Source organism: Dromiciops gliroides, chromosome 1 (genome assembly GCF_019393635.1).
Source record: "Dromiciops gliroides isolate mDroGli1 chromosome 1, mDroGli1.pri, whole genome shotgun sequence".
Taxonomy (NCBI): Eukaryota; Metazoa; Chordata; class Mammalia; order Microbiotheria; family Microbiotheriidae; genus Dromiciops; species Dromiciops gliroides.
Genome location: NC_057861.1, coordinates 137,249,688 through 137,265,954, shown reverse-complemented (window position 1 = coordinate 137,265,954; position 16,267 = coordinate 137,249,688). Strand labels below are relative to the sequence as shown.

The following is a 16,267-nucleotide window of genomic DNA, read 5'->3' as shown; positions in this document are numbered from 1 at the left end:
GATTCAAGACCCCAGGGCGCTGATACTGCCCCTCACAACCAGCCCAGTGACCACATAAGCAGGTCCCTTATCCCCGTGCCTCAGTTTCTTCATCCATTAAAAATTATTTGGTCAAGATGACGTCTTCCACCCACAGCATCCTCGGTGCCTCTCAGGTGGAGAAGCAAATTCAGTTTATCGCAGAGCTTCTTAAAGATGGGAATGCCCAGTTCTAGAGCGACGCTGGTCCCCCCACCCCCATCCCTATCCCCGCCCGCGCCCCCGCGGGTTCGGGGGCTCCTGCAGGGAGACCGGCGGGGCTTCGACGACGGTTAGCGGCACCATTCGGCGTAGGCTGACCCCTTCGAGACTACGTTCCTTCGAGAGGAAGGTGGGGGGCTTAGCCAGATTCATGCGGGCAGAGGGGACGGGCCGGGAGCAAGACTAGGAGGGAAGAGAGAAAAGTGACTTTCACAACGGCCCGATGGTGGGGGCGAGGCACCCACTGACTGACTGACAGCCAGAGTCCGACCCGGCTGCCCTTCCCTTCTCTTTCGTCCTTTGGCACTGCCCCGTTTTCTCGTCGCCCCAACCCACCTGCCCACCCCCGCCCCTTCGTTCTCGCGAAGCCCCGCCCCTCGCTCGCTCGCTCACGCAGCGCGTGGGCGGGGCAGTAGCGTCGGCAGACGCGGAGGGATCAGCTGACTTGCTTGGGCTTGGCACGTGACTCGCGTCGATCGGTGGTAGGGCTGAGGGAGCCCGGAGAGCGGGGAGATGGAGAGCTGAGCTGCTGAGTCCTCCCGGGTTTCCCTCTTCCTCCTCCTCCGTCGTCTCTTTTTTTATTGTCAGAGCGTCCGGTGAGTGATGGGCGCCCCGGCAGGCGGGGAGGACCGGAGCGGGGTGGCGGGGGCCGTGCCGGCTTGGTCTCTTTATTCAGCTGTTAGGCAGGGAAGGCGCAGTGGGGGCACTGGTCACTTCGCTCTTCCTCGCTGGCCGCCCGGCGGAGCAGTCGCCTTGGGGTCGTATGTCGTTTGTTGTCTTCCAGCCTGCTTCCCGAGCTGCGCTCTCTGAGCAGACGTGCCTCGGACCTGGGCCCCGCCGCCTTCCCACTGCTGTCGTCTGCTGCTGTGTATGGCGAATACGGGGGTGGGGGATGGGGCGGGGGGGGGGGGAGACTCTAAGGGCAGGCCTTAGACTTGGTCACTGGGGGCGCTGGGCCCTTCACTGGCGGGGGCGGGGGGAGAGGCAGAGGTCACTGGGGTTCTCGGACCCTAGCTTGCCTGGGATTACAAGGTCTTGGTTCGGTCACCTCGGACTGAAAGCCTCTCACTTTGTGGGGGGTGCAGGATCACAAGAGAAACTGGGGAAATCAGAGGCACCGAAGCTAGGCCGGGGCCTCTTCACTGAACCAAGACCGGGCCATTTTGTCCTGTAATATCTATTCATTTTTCCTCTGCAATGTTTCTCTACTCAATGCTTGACTTTTCATTAGTTCTTTCCGTGTATTCGGAATCCTTTTCCTTCTCACTTCCACTTCCTGGCCTACCTGGCTTTCTTCAAGATTCGGCCCAAATCCCACTTTCTGTAGCAAGTCTTTCTCGGTGGTCCTCCCCTCACCCCTTTCCCTCTGTGATTATGTATTTATCCTATATATATCTTGTATGTTTTTATACTGTATATATTTATACTGTGTATATAGACTGTATTTATGTACGGTGTATATACTGTATATGTTTATGCTGTCTATATCTTAAGTGTACACTTTTTTGTATATTGTCTCTTCAGCTCCTTGAGGGCCCAAGGACCAGGATTTTACTTTGCTTTGTATTCCCAGGCCTTGGGACCTAGTAAATGCTTAATAAATGATTCTCACCTGACCACTGCTATCAACTTTGTTGAGATCTTTACATATTTGTAGGGTAACATTTTAACTGGTTTCCCTGCTTCCAATCTCTTCTAGTGGATAGACCAGTGTCAGAATGATTCATGTAAAACTCTAATCTTTATTCAAAAGTAATTTGACATATTAAGTATATGTCATTTGCCTGTGATGAAAACAAAAGACAAACTCCTGACATCAGGGAACTTATATTATTTGCTGAAAAGCATCCAGTGACTCAGTTGTTTATCAAAGTCTAAATGGTAATTTGGAGGTAGTAGATAGAACACTGGGCTTGGTGTCAGGAAGACCTCAGTTCATATCCAGCCTCAGACACTATAACTATGTGACCCTGGGCAAGTCACTTATGTTTGCCTCACTTTCCTCAACTGCAAATAATAATAGTTCCTACCTCATGGGACTGTTGTGAGGATCAAATGAGAATATTTGTAAAGTGCTTATAAGGCAGTGCCTGGCACATAGAAGGCTATATACATTTATATTCCCTTCCCATCCGCTCATTAAAGGCAGCCAACAATCTGGCCTGAACTAGCTTTATCTCTCATTATCCTCATTCACATAATCTATGCTCTTGTCAAACTAACCTACTAAACTCTTCCCTGATATCCCTGTGTCCAGGTCTTGTCTCTGCTTTCACCAGATTCTCTATTCAAATTCTTCATGTATTTAAGTGCTTTCTAAGTACATGTTAACTGTGTTTATATGTGCTTACATACTGTGGATATAAAGATGGAAATCCTTAATTCCTTAGGAGGTATAAGTGCCACACAAATAAAGAATGACAAATTTGGAGTTAGGGGACTGGTTTCAAATCCTAGTTCTGTTACTTAATGCATATGTGGTGTGCGTGTCACAACTTCTTTTCCCCCCAATTTCCTCATTTCTGCAATGATTTGATTAGATTAGAAATCCCTTCCAAATTCTAAATCTTAATGCTATAATGCATGACTAAATGTTCTAAGAATGACTTCCTTTGGGGATTTTCTATGTTAGCAGCTCCTGAACCTAGAGGACAGATACTGTTGTTTTTTGTTTCAAGTCAACTGGTATTTAGCTCCCAGCTCTCTTCCTGAATGAAGCCCAGTCCTATGCTTAAACTTTTACCTAGCAAAGTACCATTCATAGATCTTGGTTTTCAAATATCTCCCGAATTGAGAAACAATGAGCTTGTAAGGGGAGAGAATTTCAGGCTGAATTTTCATTTTGGGGATTGGGAAAATAATCATCACAGTGACTTTTAGATCTCTTTTTATTCTATATATTTAGCATATATATTCAAGCATCCCTTGGATTCTGAGGGGTGGGGCTCCCAAATGTACATGCTAAGAATGTTAGGGAGGGAGAGTTGGTTGAAAGACACTTCTGCAAAGGTTTGCTTTGCTTCTTTTAATTTATTTTTTGTCACAGGAACTGTTTTGAAAGCTTTGGAAATAGAGGGCCAGAAGATAAATTTTTCAGGCACATGACAAAAATAATACTTCTTGTGATAAGAGTTGGTATAAGAGATTGACACTTTTCCAAAACACTTTTCCTTACTAAGTGTTGGTTAGGGAGGCAGAAGAGAAAATAGTGTTAATACCTTTTATTGATAACAGATACTAGGTTTCTAAACAACTCAAATGCTTTTCACATCTTTTATTTCATTTGTGATTACGAATTCCCGTGTGCTGGGTAGAAGCAGATGCAATTTGATTTATAGATGGGAAAATAACTGTATAAAGGAAAATTGAGTTGTCTAAGAGTGGGATTAGAATTTAGGTCTCATAACTCTTGCTACTGTCCCACATGTGATACTCTTTATATCCCTGGAGGGCAGGGGTTCTTAACCTTTTGTGTATGTGTCATGGACCCCTTTGTCTAATGAAACTTATGAACCTCTTTTCAGACTGTCTGCTGCCTACATTCCTAATTGCAGGAAATGATAAATTTCAGTTAGAGGTTAGCAAAAATAAAGATGTAATATTTTCCCCATCCAAGTTCATGGACTCTCTCCGAGCTCTTAATTCATACCTTGAAGGTTCATGGACCTCAGGTTAAGAACCCCTACTGTAGACTAGGTTGTTGTTTATATATCTGTCTCTATCTCTAATTCATAACCATCTCCATATCTTATCTATATAATATGTTAATATACTATTTTTTTTTTTTAGTGAGGCAATTGGGGTTAAGTGACTTGCCCAGGGTCACACAGCTAGTAAGTGTTATTATGTGTCTGAGGCCGGACTTGAACTCAGGTACTCCTGACTCCAGGGCCGGTGCTCTATTCACTGTGCCACCTAGCTGCCCTTAATATACTATTAATATATATTATCATTAATTGTTTTGGTAGCATCTTAAGACACTAAGGTCCAAATAATTTTTGTCTTAGGTAAATAGCATAAGATAGTAGGAAAACCCTCCACTGAGTTTGTTATAAGAGGACATGGGTTTGAGTCCTTTCTCTGCTTTGTACTCTGGAACCTTGGACAAGCTGGCTCTCTGAGCATCATTTTCTTCATTAAAATATTATATACATACATAAAATATGTATGATATATTTTATGTATAAATATAATATGAACACACATTATATAAATATATATTTTTCATTAAAATATATACTTATAAAATATACCCTATATTTTATGTATAAATAGAATATGAATATATATTTTATAAATATATATTTTAATTAAACATTTTAAAAATTCTTTTTGGGGGGGGCAGTGGGGCTTAAGTGACTTGCCTAGGGTCACACAGCTAATAAGTGTCTGAGGTCGGATTTGAACTCAGGTACTCCTGAATCCAGGGCCAGCACTTTAACCACTGCGCCACCTAGCTGCCCCCAATATATATTTCAATGAAGAAACTGATGCTCAGAAAACCAGCTTGTCCAAGATCCCAGAGTTATAATAATATATAATAATAATACTTGTACTATTGACCCCTCAAGGTAGGAAAGTGCTTTGTATATCTTTAGCAGTACTATATAAATGGAATTGTTTTTGTAAAATTTGATTTTGGGTTTTTAAAAGAGGCGAGTGAACCTCTGCAGCTGGACAGCACCTGGGCAATTGGCATGGGACTGCTTTTTAAAGGCGTCTTTTCTAGACATAGGGAAAGTGGGTCCAGGACCCAGAACATTTGGAGCAAGTACTAGGAAACAAGATGGTCTAAAAGTTGTGGGAATGTGTCTGTTTATCTTGGTCCTTAGGCATCTGGGGTGCTTCAAATTATATTGCAAATTGGCCTTAAGGTTGTTTCTCTTTAGGTATATCTTGCACAACCTAGATAAAATCTACAGCAAAAATACTAGAGATCTGACTAATGCAGCTGTAAATTCTATGTGAGATAGATAGGTGGCTAGTAGGATACTGTACTTCCAAACATTGAGTGGAACACTTCAGCTTTTGTGAATTTTCGAATATAGTGAGAATAAATATATTCATTTTTAGCAATGGTTTTTGGAATCCTGAAGTTAAACATTAGAATTTTACTAATCTTATATGGATTTTTTTTTTTCTGTGAGGCAATTGGGGTTAAGTGACTTGCCTAGGGTCACACAGGTAGTAATTGTTAAGTATCTGAGGCTAGATTTAAACTCAGGTCCTCCTGAATCCAGGGCTGGTGCTCTATCCACTGTGCCACCTAGCTGCCCCCTTATATGGATTTTTACAATGTAATACTGGTCCTATTTAGACTTAGATTTTTTCCCTTGTTGTCTTTTTTATAGACTTAAGTATTCATTAGCTACAAAATTTTTCAGTCAAAACCTGAACCACTGTAAAACTTGTATATCATCAGTGTTTTCAAGTCTACTTGCAATTTTCCTTTATGGTACAGCTGACAATTAAGGGTGATATTTTTGCCATGGGTCTTGCAAAAAAAAGAAAAGAAAGTTTGAGTTTGCAAAATTTGAAGCCCTATTCTCTAGGGTCTCCATTTTGTATTTGTATTTTTTAAAAATATGAAATCTATTATTAAAGGATCTTTGATCACATATTGCAGTAATCTGCAAATATAATTAATTTCTGAAACATAGATACCCCTCAGTAGAATCAGAATTTCAGTCTTACCCAATTGATAAAGTAAGGAATAAATTCATTTTGCATAGGCTTTAAATTTTTTTAAGTCACTTTTTTTTTTACATAATCTTAATTTCTGAGTATATCCTTTTCCCTTTTCCTACCCATGGAGCCATCTGTTATAACAGAATAAAAAATGGGGGGGTGGGAGAAAGGGGGGAGGAGCAGTCCAGCAAAACTAACCCAAATATCAACTGGACTTTTAACTTGAAGAATTTTGAAGTAGAGTATCCTGTAATGATAACATGTAATCAGTGAAGGGTGTTATTGCAGTGCCATTCTACTAGACATAAATTCTCAAAGTTATAAAGAAAAGGAGAAGTAACTAAGGAGCAGCAGATATGGGTTCAAAGACTCTCCAGGGAAGGGAAAAATTGATGAGGTCCAGGAACATCCATTGGCAGAGGGGAAATCCAGGATTTAGGAAAGTGCTAACTATGTAGAAGAAGGAAAATTAGGCTGCCCGGTTAAATTTGCAGTTCCTGGTAGTGGATAAGCTTGCCATACAATTTCATTAAAAATTTTCATTTGATTTGTTAAGGTAAATTTTTTCCCCGTAAGAATATATGTACTCCCTTTTTGTAATGGAAGACAAAGGGAAATTACATTTCAGAAATTCACATTAGAACTTCTTTGGAAAAATGTATTTGAAATTATATGAGTAAATAAAGTATGCCAAGTATGGAGTAGAGTTTTTCTTTAATATTAAATACAATTAGTTGTTTATGAGGTGAAAATCAGTAGGTATTTAATAAACCTACATAACATTTAAAAATATTTCACTTGAATCCAAGAGGAATACATAAGAACCATCTTGATTTGTAAAAAGTATATATTTTAATGAGTAACATGAAAATATTCATTATATGAATTCCTGAAATTACTTGGGGGAAACTATATGAAGTCATCAGAAGTGTTTAAACACATTAATGGTTTATGAGCAAGGACTTAAAAAAAAGATTAAGAGATTTCTTATTAAGAATAGTTTTTAAAAGAATCAAATAATAAAAACATTTTTGGGGCCATGTTTTGTACCAATCATTTTAGTGGCATGCCTTCTGCATGCTTTAGTTATGATAAATGATTCATAATAATCTATACTGTTACAATTGTGCCTTGTGCCACAACTGGAAAGCACTGTGTTATTATTTCATTTACAGTTTGAGGTCATGCAGCTGCTATTTCATTTTCTCTTGCTTTGATAAGATCTTAATAATCTGTTTGCTAACTTGGTATTAGAAAAGCATGAAGAGAAGTTATGTGTACACAGCCAATTTTTAAAAAATGTAGATAATGCCTTCCCCACCCAAGTTCTCTAAGCTGAAAATTGGCTTGCATTTCAGTCAGATGAAAGCATCAAAATCAGTGACATATTGGGTTGCTGATTTTGATAGGAGGAGGGATTATTTAAAACTGCTGTGGAAGTTTTAGAGCAGGGGTCAACAAACTCCAGATGCAAACTGCTTTTGTATGGCTTTGAGCAAAGAAGGGTCTTTATATCTCAAAATAAAGTTTTAAAATTATTCAGAACATTTACAAATAAAGTTTTATATTTAAAAATGTAAAAACCATTCTTAGCTCATGGGCCATACACAAACAGGTTTTGCTGACTCCTGATTGAGTTTGTTTCCCTGACATTACCTTGTATTTGTTTTGCATAGATCTTGTATATGCATACATATGTACATCCTGTCTCCCCTATCTCCCCCGCCTTAGCATGTAAGCTCTTTGAGGACAGGAGCAATTTCAATTTTTGTCTTGTAACCCCAGGACCTAGTGTAATGTCTGGCAGATGGTAAGCATTTAATAAATACTTCTTGATCAATTGCTCTGGAGAAGATGTTAGACAGTCATGAATGTTTATAATAAATAGTTTGTATAAGGTGCTTTATGCACATCTGTGAAAAATAGCTTGGTATGGTGGAGAAAGCACTGGACTTGGAAGTAGGGAAGATTTAGGTTTCATGCTTGTCTCTGATACTCTCTGTGTGGCCCTGGGTGAACCATTTAATTTCTTTGAGCCTCTGTTTCCTTATCACTAAAATGGGGATAATATATAGGAGCTATCCCCACAGGATTACCATGAAAATCAAATGAAATGTATATCAAGCACTTTGTAAACCTTAAAGGACTATATACATATGAACCACTGTTATTTTCTTTTGAATCACAACCCAGTTTGGTAGGTAGGGCAGATATTATCCTTATTTTATAGATGAAGAAATTTGAGGCTCAGAGAAGTTGTGACTTATTCAAGATCATACAGTGGCCACAGTGGGATCCAAATACAGGTAAACAGGTACTGTTTTCACTATATAATACTGCTGCTTGAAATAAATGTTACCTTTTAGCACTTAACTAGTGAATTGGGGCACTGTACTCCATTTCAATTAAGTTACCAATTCTTAGAGGGGAAAAAACCCAGCCTTTTGAGAACCTCATATGTGGAATCAGGAAAACCACATGGGAGCAGTTTATTTGGTTTAGTAATCTTGTATGAGTATTGTATGGCAAAGAAGGGAATTACAGGAGTTGGGAAAGTTCTAGGGAAGCCTGGCTGAAGAATGAGGAAGCTGTCACTAGTAAAGAATGGGTAGTTAATCAAGAAGAACTTTTTGGAGGAGGTGGTGCATGAGTTAATTTAAAACCGGAGGGAGCTTGTTTCTTGCTTATCAGAGAGATTAGGTAAAATATTAGGGAAAAGAGAGACAAGAGACCCAGGACTGTCACAATAAGGAAATGTTGCCTAAACAGTTCAGAAAGGAAGTACAAGGTAAACATACTTGGCCAAGGGAATGAGTTGAGGCAAGAAGAAATGACAGGTTTATTTTGTTTCTAAGGATCATAGATTTAGATAGCTGGAAGGTACCTTAGAACCTATCTAGTCCAACCCCCTCATTCTATAGTTAGGAAAACTGGGGCTCAGGGAAGTTAACGTGACTTGTTTCGAGTAACAGAAGTGCTAGAGTTAAGATTTATATCCATATGTTCTGTGAAGCCAGTGAGTGTTATTTCTGCTGAAACACCCAGCCTCTTAGCAAGAAGGAAGCAAAATTGTAAAGATAACTGATACTTATATAGAATTCGCAAAATTCCTGACATTTGATCCCTCCAATAACCCCTTGAAGTAAGTTATACACGTGTTCTTTCCATTTTACAGATGAGGAAACTGAAGCTTAGAAATTTGTGACTGAGCATGCATAGATGCTAACAGGCATGCAGGCCTTCAAGGAAATTAATTTGTTATGATCCAAGCTTTTGGAGCAGTACAACTATGTAGTTTCCAACCCCTCTACTGCAATTCCCTTTGGAAGGAAATAGTTAAAATATTTTTGAGAAAGAACAGCAATTATCTAAGTAAATAAAGCATATCTGTTTGAGACTAAGATCTTTTTGGACTCTATTCTGATTTTGGCAGAGTGCTGGCATGAATTCACCTGCTGTTCTTTATTGGCATCTGTGATTCACTGTTCTGCTTTCCCAGAAATCATGTAGTTACACTGTGTTAATTTCCTGGGAGAAGCAAAATTATTAATCTTCATTTCATAGCTTTTTTTTTTTTTGGGTGGGGCAGTGAGGGTTAAGTGACTTGTCCAGGGTCACACAGCTAGTAAGTGTCAAGTGTCTGAGGCCAGATTTGAACTCAGGTCCTCCTGAATCCAGGGACCACCGGCCCTGTTTTCTCCACTGCGTCACCTAGTTGCCCCCTGCTTAAACTTTTAAAGCCCTTTACAACTTTGCCCCTATACTACCTTTTTAACATTATTATACATTATTCCCCTTTCTGCACTCTGTGGCCAATCCAAACTATTCCTTATTCAGGACACCCATTTCCCATATTCTAGGCTTTGTCTTGGCCAGCCCTCCTGCCTGGATTACACTCCCATATCACCTCTGCCTTTTGTAATCTCTTCTTTCCTTTAAACTACCCAAGTGCCGCTTCTGTGGGAGGCCTCTCCTCATTCCACCCAACTGCTTCTTCTCATAAACTTACCTTTAAAAATATTTTGTACATATTTATGTATGTGCTGACCCTTTCAATAGAATGTAAGCTCCTTGAGGGCAGAGGCTGTTTCATCTTTGTCTTTGCATCCCCAGTGCCACCTGGCTTACAGGAGGCACTTAAATTTTGAAGTTTTTGTTTCTGCTACTTCTTAGCCATGTGGCCATCATTAAATATCCCTGAGCCCAAATTTTCTACCTTGTGGAAAGAGATAATGATGTCAGAGCTTATATTTTCCTTTCCTTTATATCTTTTTGCCTGCAAAGCAGCTTATAAAGTAGATAATTCTCATGGGGCATGCTTCAGAAGTAAACCAACAATTGGTATAGTCTGATGTCTTTGCTTGAGTGCAGGCTTATTTGTTTTATTACTTCTCAACTAAGTTATAACATCTCATTTGAGCCTTGATTAAGACTTGCTTTTTAAACTCACTCTGAGTCCAACTACGCTTGGTATACAGCTGGTATGTGGCTCTCACACTATTTCACAGCACTGTCTCTTTAAGAAATTAAAGAGGGTAGAACATGTATTCTATATAAAAGAGATGTTTCCCATCAGAGAACTATCAGTTAATGATAATGGTTCTTCTGATGTTCTCAGTACCCAATTCCCTCAGTATCTTACCTCTCCTGCATCTGTATAGAACTTTGGATAAAACAAATTCAGCCTACATGTTGAAACTAAAGCTTTTTGTTTTCTACAAAAGTTTCGGTGATATTAACATTCTTCAGTTTAATTCAACACATTAAGAGTCCTATGTACCTTCAGAGGAAAAACAGAAATAGGCCCTGCCTTCAGGAATTTGCATTCTAAGCAGTGGAGAAGGATACATTTCATACACAAATGAGTAAATTCAAAATACATACAAAGTAATTTTGTGAAGGAGAATGTGCTAATAAATGGAGTGTGGAGTGCCCTCTTTCTGTACTTTGAAAGATGTCAGATTCTTTGAGTGGTGAGGAGAGAGTCCGTTTTAGGAATTTGGGGTTACTTTTGAAAAAGTATGGAGGTAGGATATTTGGAATGTCACTTACAGGGAAGAACTAGCTGACAAGGTAGAACAGGAATGGATAAGGAGTGGAGGGGAGCAATAAGACTGGAAATGGAGGGATGAGAACTGGATGGATAGGGGATGTGGTTGGACCTGTGCTTTGAGAATTTGCAGTGATGTTAAGGATAAATTGGAAAGGACAAGGACTAGAGGCAGGGAAACTAATTTAAAGTGAAGGCTCTTTTTGGTAGTCCAGGTTAAAAGGTGATGATGAGTCCCCAAACTGAGGGAGAAGGAAGAGTCAACTCCCAAGTTGCCAACCTGGGTTATTGGGAAAATGGTGATACTATCAACAGACATGGAAAAGTTTAGACAAATACTAGGTTAAGGGGGGATGGGGGCAGCATATTGTAAGTCCTGTTTTGGATCTGTTAGTCAAGTCAATAAGCATTAAAGCACCAGGTACTATGTATGTCAGCTACTGTGCTAAGTTCCAGGGATGAAAAGAAATGAAAAAAAGTTCCTGATCTCAAGGAACATGCAAATAGCTCTAGACTGACTTTGGAGGTATTGTAGGTTTGGTGCCAGACCACCACAGTAAAGCAAATAATACAATAAAATGGGGGCAGCTAGGTGTTGCAGTGGATAAAGCACTGGCGCTGGATTCCGGAGAACCTGAGTTCAAATCCGGCCTCAGACTCTTGACACTAGCTGTGTGACCTTGGGCAAGTTACTTAACCCTCATTGCCCCCCCCACCCCATAAAATAAAGTGAGTCATATGAATTTTTTGGTTTCCCAATGTATATCAAAGTTATGTTTACACTATACTCTAAGTTTGCAATAGTAGTATGTCTAAAAATGTGCATATCTTAATTAAAAATACTTTATTACTAAAAAAGAAGAGCAGGATCACGAAGAAGAGGTGAAGATTTTGAATTCTTCTGAGGAGATCTCTCTTTTTGATCTCATCTCCCAAGCCTTCAATTATCTCTAGGCAGGTCATTCTTTGATTTGAAATCCAAACCTGACCTCTTGCCTTTTGGACATTTCGAATCGACTGCCCTACAGACATCTTCACAACCACACGTCCAAAACCCAGCTCATCTTTTTTCCCTTTCACTGATCCTCTCCTCTCCGCAGAGGCTTCATCCCTCTCCTAATTCTTGTCTCATCCAGGGACCTTGCTTAAGCAATAATCTTCCCTTTCCTAATGTGTCTTCTCTGTCTTCTTTCACTCTGTTTATAAACACCTTCGGGTTTCTTAGGTCCATTAAAAAAAAAAAAAAACCCTTTCATACGATCATAGGTCTTGAGTTGGCCTCAAGGCCATCTAGTCCAGCTCCTTCATTTGATTTATGAGGGAAATGCCCAGAGAGGTGAAATGATTTGCCTGTGGTCACACAAGGACTAATCGTCAGAGGCAGGTTCTCTTACTCTACACCTAGTGTTCTTGCCACTGTGCCACTGCTCTGACCGGGGACTTGCCTCACTGGCACACTCCTGCTGGTGGCAATGCCAGCTCTGATTCACTCCACTCCCCAGGCATTTCCTGGCAGGAGATCATGCCATTTCTTTAACCGCCCCCCCCCCCCAATTTAAGGACTTTATTTTGCTTCCAGAATTCATTGCTCGAAACACCACCAATAGTATTTGTATAAAGTATATACTCTGTATATAAACTTGTTAATACTTATTTTATTTGCAAGAATGACTCACCATTAGCAGTAGACAGGGTCACAAACACAAACTTATAACATGGTTACAGTTAAAAGTACAAGCAAGATGGACTGATTAGATGTTGACTGCTTCTCTAATACATTCTTCTATCTCAGTTCCCGGAGATGTTGATCTTAACCTTGAAGTCAGTGGGTTACTTCGAACAAGATTGATTGATTGATAACCTTTAATTCTCACAGGAGAACTATAATACATTTTTCCAACTTCTTAATTGATTGGGGGGGGGCGTGGTTAGGCTTAAGAAAACTCAAGTTTCCCAGGAAATGCCAGGAAGCAATTCCATCATGGAAATACTAAGATTAAAACTAAGATTAAAATGTAACTAAGATTAAAAAAGAAAGAAGACCTAGTTCAGCAAATCTAAGCAATTCTCCTATTATGTCTGAAATTTAATGAAGTATATGAAACATTCTGTGTTCAGATTCCCCAACTTGTGCAATGAAGGTAAAGGAGGTATATTTTCTCAGTTCTTCTCTGGGTCAATCAACAATGGTCATTTTACTTCTGTGGTATTTAGTTGTTGGAGGGAATACTGGATTTTTTGCTCTTTCCATTCATGGTATATATTATCTTCCTGGTTCTGCTTACTTCATTCTGTATCAGTTCATATAAATTTTTTTCGGCTTTTCTGAATCTTTACATTTATAATTTTTATGAAAAAATAATATTCCATTACTTTCACAATATAGTTTTCTTTTTGATTTTGTTTTTTTGATATTCACTCAATTAATGGATACCCTCCCTCCCCCAAGTTCTTTAATACTACAAATTGCTGCTATGCATGTTTTAGTGTATATGGGACTGTTCCGTCTTTGACTCTTTGCGGGGTTGTACCAATATACCCATCAGTAAGTTCTTTGGGTCAAAGGACATGAACATTTTAGTTAAATTTTTGAGATAATTCCAAATTATTTTACAGGAGGGTTATAATAATTCACAGCTTCAACAGCATCTTCTTAGTCTTTTGATCTTCTTACAGCCTTAATGACAATGATTATTTTCTTATTTTGTTATCTTGTTTAATATGTTTTGTGTGAAATGAAACCTCAGAGTTGTTTTGTTTTTCGTTTCTATTATCCTTGATTAGGAGTAAGGAAAAATCAACTAATAGTAAGTAGTAGCAAATGATAATTTGCATTCCTCTTGAGAACTTTGTTCATATCCTTGGACAGTTTGTTCATTGGGAAATGGCTCTTGGTCTTATATATTGCTGCTAGTTCTCTATCTTGACATCAGACCTTTAGAGATCTGAAGCAAAACTTTTTTTTCCCAATTATTTTCCTTCTTATTCTATTTATGTTGATTTTCTTAGGAAAAAAGCTTTTCAAATTCCTGCAATCAAAATAATTTATTTCGTGATCACCTCTTCCTCATCTGGTTTAGAATTCTCTTATAGATTATAGAAAAACACTCTTAGTAATATTTTGTTGAAGCTATGAATTGGTCTATCCTTTCTAGTAAGCCATTTGGAATTATGCAACTAAAGTGACTAAAATGTCCATTCCTTTTGACTTAGAGATCCCACAGATAGGCATATACCCCAAAAGGCCTTGTATTCATTAGGTTGTTTTTAAAAAATTTAACAGCAATTTTTGTAGTAACATAAAACTAGAAAGAAACAAAGCATATACCCATTAATTGGGGAATGTTTGGACAAAGTTGTAGTATAGAGATGTAATAGAATTGTGCTGTAAGAAATGATGAATATGATGACAGCAGAGAACCATATGAAGAATTTATGAACTGGGGGCAGCTAGGTGGCACAGTGGATAAAGCACCAGCCCTGGATTCAGGAGGAACTGAATTCAAATCCAGCCTCAGACACTTAACACTTACTAGCTGTGTGACCCTGGGCAAGTCACTTAACCCTCATTGCCCACCCCCCACTCCCCCCCAAAAAAGAATTTATGAACTAATGGAGTTGGAATAAAGAGAACAAGGAAAACATCCTCAATGACTACAGCAATGTAAATAGAAAGAACTACACCAATCTAAACTGAATCCTTTGAAATGATAATGACAAAGCTTGCCCCAAAAAGAGGAGTGAGAAGGCTATGGGTATGCAACACTGATTATAATGCCATACCTTTTCAGTGTGTTTTATTGTGCTCAGTTCTTTTTTTTGTTTGTTTGTTTTTCAAATTGGGAAATGTTAGTAATATGAAAACAAAAGCAATCAAAAAAATTTTATTTTAGGAAAAAAATTATCTTTTAGCCATAGTTATGAAAGATACTTCCATTCATTTTTCTCCAATTTAAAACATTTAAATATTTATGTTAAGTATCCATTTGGAAACTAACTGTGGTATGTTGTTATATAGGCAACTGCTTTAAATGTACTTCTTGCCAAATTTTGTTCAGGTTTTTCTAGCAGTTCTTTTTGTTTGTTTGATTGGTTTTTTTGTTTGTTTTTTTTTTGTCTAGCAGTTCTTAGTGAATAAGGGGTGCAACTAGGTGGTGAAGTGGATAGAGCAGTGGCGCTGGAGTCAGGACAACCTGAGTTCAAATCTCACCTAAGACATTTAATAGCTATGTGACCCTGGTAGAGTCACTTAACCACAATTGCCTTAAACATCCAGGGCCATCATCCTGATACATATCTTGCCAGTGGACTTATATGGCTCTGGAAGAGAGAGTGAGGTTGGTGACCTTGCACTGCCCTCCCTCACTTAAATCCAATTCAGTGAAAATCATGACATCACCCTGATCTCTTTGTCGTCTTTTAGAATGAAGGATAAACAACAACAACAATGAATAAGGATTCTTTCCCTCCAGTTTATGTTCTGTGATATTTAAAATCTAAATATGTTGTTGCCTTAAATTAGAAGCTTTAGCACCAGTCTTTGGGCTTTAAGTATTTATTAAAGCATACTAGATATTAGGAAAAAAAACCCCAAAACATGTGGAGTTAAGAAAAGGCCTATCTAGCCTAGAGTTCCAGCCTGGTCTGGTTCTTCCTCAAATCCTTAGACACGAGCCTGCTTCAACCATGAAACTCCTCTCAAACTGAGTGTGGAAACTTTTTATAGGTCTGGAGCAGAGGTGGTCCTTTCACACACTGCTTTAAGCTGATTGGTTGGTATCTTCCAAAGCCATTGGTTCACTGGACTTGAAGGTGGTCTCCAGTTGAGTTCAAAGTCCTTAGCTTCTGAGAACAATACCTTCTTAAGGGCCAGGCAGGTGTGGTTACAATCTAATTAACTTGAAGTAGGCTAATCAGCAAAGTCAATCACTCTCACTTAATTCAATCAGTTTAGATGAATCTCCAGGTAAACCTTTGAGTATCTGCCAAATCCCATTATTTTCTCACAGTTCTTGGGGTTTTTTGGTTATTGAGTTGCTGATTCTTGCTTGCTTAAGCACTTATCTACTTTTTAAAACCACTGCCTTGGCATTTTGATGATTTATTTTCATGCTTCTCCTTCTACATCTCCCATTCATCCCTTGCAAACTGACTTCTATCCATATTCTGCTTTTGAAACTCTTCTCCCTATGATTAATGATTTCTTGATTGCCAAATCCAGAGGCCTTTTCTCAGGCCTCTTTCTCCATGACCTTGGTAACTTTCAATTCCCTTGACCACTTCTTCCTT

The 16,267-nt window shown here is 39.0% G+C and overlaps 1 protein-coding gene across 1 annotated transcript in view; it reads left to right on the top strand.

Annotated features, from left to right (window-relative positions):
• The first annotated feature begins 668 nt into the window (after positions 1-668).
• Positions 669-16,267, top strand: part of ATP6V1C1 (ATPase H+ transporting V1 subunit C1) — a 58,569-nt gene continuing 42,970 nt past the window's right edge. The window contains exon 1 of the mRNA XM_043976975.1: positions 669-836. The gene's annotated coding sequence lies outside the window, so the exon portion shown is untranslated. The remainder of the gene's footprint in view (positions 837-16,267) is intronic.